Here is a 3,167-nt window from a genome sequence, read left to right on the forward strand (position 1 = left end):
CGAGGCCGTCCTCCCCTTTGTCGGGAGCAATCGATGACATTTTTCGGTCGGCTTGTCGGGATCGAGGGCCAAAATTATCGGCGACAAGTGCCCTACGCTCGGAGTAATCGGCGAGCGCAGCCAGATACAATAGCGATCGGCCTCGCAAACGAACGTTCTTATCTCGGTAACAAACTCTATTTACGCGGACCACTTGCACGTGAGTATCGTCTCTGGAATCTACGCGACGGGCGCCTCTCGCTCCTATTTCCATTATCTCCGCGGCTATTTTTATACTAATCGGCCGATACGGTCCGCGATAGCTGCCCCTTTCTATTCGGGAATCGTTGTTTGGCTATGGGAACGCTAAATCACCTGTCCGTTTATTTCTACGTTCGATGCTACGTTAGGTGTATTCTGTATTAATTCTTCCATAGTTTGGATTTTTTAAATGTGTTTTAACGCTTTGTATTTGCTGTTAATTTTAATGCTAAAATCAAGGCGATTTTTCTGGCCTAGAATATTATTTTTATATTTTCTAGGATTATTGGCGATTTATATTGATTTTCACGGGGTTAATCCCATTTGTCCAAACAATGCTTACGTTTTTAATAATTTAGTACGTGTATATTTTAATGACATTAAGATTCTTCTGGAAAATAATTTAGCAATTTTTAATAGTGCCTCAAACTCTCCAGAATTGTACTTCATGGTGTAAGATATTTAATTTTGAATTTCATTAATTTGCTCTTACAATTTTTGTATTTAATGAAAAAGATAATTTAATATTAGATAGCACTAAGAATCTTAGTTTTTAACATTATGTGACACAGGAATCTAAAGATGTATTTATAGATTTTACTGAATATGGCGATTTAAATCTTAGATTTCTCTGAATAAGATGATTTAGCTTTCGATATTGTTGATTCTTCAGATTTCGCTAAAACCAACGATTTAGCATTAGGTGACAAGAAAAATCTTACGTTTTAGCACTACAAAACACAGGAACCTAAATATTTCTGTATAGATTTCCCTAACTATAACAATTCAGTCTTAGATTTCACTGAAAACGACAATTTCGCTTTAGATATCACCGATTCTTCAGATTTAGCTTTAGAACCTAACAGATGTCCCTTAGTATAGCACAATATATATTAACCTTTAAAAATGAGTTGCATCTTCCATTAAAAAACCTCTATAATTAATGATCGCAACAGGCAACAGAATACTTCCAATAATTCCGCAGACACTATCAATTTCCATAATGTTATATAATGTTATATAAATAAGTTGGAAACAATTCAGCACAAATTCTTGAGATTCGCTTCATTTAAAATTGGAACACCAATACCTTATTATTCACACCATTACGAACCTATCCTTAATACCGTGAACACGAGTACACTCAAACAAAGAAGAACTTTGGCAGACATTCTTTTCATTTTCAAAATTATTAACCAAATAATCGATTGTCCATCCATCCTAGAACTGATGAAACTAAAGGTTCCTGCTAAAGCAATACGTTCAAAAGAATGATTTCACGTAGATTACTTTAAAACCAATTTAGGATCTCAAAATTGTATAACGAGAGCATTACGAACAGCAAATAAACTTAGTCCAAAAATCGACTTCTTTGGCAATTCATTGAGCCAATTTACAAAGGCAGCAACTCTAGCCAATAAAACACACGCTCTGTAATTAATTCATGACACACTCTTATATTATGATTTATAATTTATATTATTCAAATGTATTCCGGACTATGTATATATACAACATTTATGTAACACAAAAGGGTCTTACTAGCCCGTTAATAAAGAATAATAATAATAATAATAAAAATATCGCAGACGTTAAAAACAGCTCTCCGTCACGAAAATATTAATATAAAACAATCGAATGCTGTTTGCAGCGTGACAGAAGGATCCGGCGCCGAGTTTCCAACTAGAAACGATCCGATCGTTTATCGGAGGGGGGTTGAGCCGGTGTAATTATCATTAGCGGTCGTAATGTACTCGAGAAGGCGCGCGCGCGCGCTGCCTATGATGTCAAGAGTCTCTCTCGTTCGCGGACGGCTGCTGTTTCGTTGCAGCGAGTAATATCTGCGGACGCACACGGTCGCGTCGATGTACGACACAGGTACACATTTACCCAGGGAACGTTTTCGAACCCGTTGCGTTATTAGCTGCGTATTTCACAAAGGAAACGTTTACGAGCAAAAACCGCCGGCCCGACGCCATTATAGATACGCGGATTTTTATTGGGCCTCGGATCGTTTGCATAGTTGATTACGAAACCGTGATTGTTGCTGCAAGTCCTTTGAAGATTGCTCATTTAAGCCTGACGCCTTCGGGAGCCCGGCAGCTTCTTGGAAAATGGCGGCGAATGTCCTTAAAAAGAACGCCGGTTGATCACGTGGCACGTCGTTTACGAGCCGGATAAAAATCGCCGGTGTCGAATTTACTTCCACATTTTTCTTTATTTATTTCTATATTCCCTTTTATTCTGTCGTTTGTGATATTATTCTATAGAAATCAGAATTTTTCTATAAAGAAACAACGTGTAATCTTGTCTTTAGCTCCAACAATCTCCTTGAATTTTTCTTAACAACTTTGCGACACCGAGTTCTGTATTTTCGACGATTATCTTCACGTTGGAAATTCTCGGCAATATTAACAATATATAATATAACGATGTAACATTGTTGGTACTTGCTGTTAGCGCAGCGATCGCTGACAGATTGTCAGAGTACGTCCAGTCGCCTACATATGGAGCGGGCGTGCGTACGAGGGGCTGTTTCATCGTTCCACGGGCCACCTCGAAAGAAGATTCCGAATGATACCAATTATGTCATCACCGCGCCATACAGTCCCCCGGTCGTGTTCCCTGTCGTGCCACGGATTTCAACCGCATGTCAACCCCTGCCCGTGTCTTCACCCTCGTATTCTTTGCCCGCGTAATACGCCGGAGCCGCTGCGGGGATCCGCACAATCTCAGGATCGCAGGAAAATATACGATTGTTCTCGTTTCACGGTCCGTGCACGGTGCAACGTAAACAGCGGACTATGTATAGTCCAGTCTAGTATCTATAGTGTAGTCTACGGGCTGTAGTAGTTTTTAGCGTGGTCTATAGTCTGTAGTAATTTTTAGTGTAGTATATAGTCTATACAAGTTTTTAGTGTAGTCTG

Source organism: Augochlora pura, chromosome 1, assembly GCF_028453695.1.
Source record: "Augochlora pura isolate Apur16 chromosome 1, APUR_v2.2.1, whole genome shotgun sequence".
Classification (NCBI taxonomy): domain Eukaryota; kingdom Metazoa; phylum Arthropoda; class Insecta; order Hymenoptera; family Halictidae; genus Augochlora; species Augochlora pura.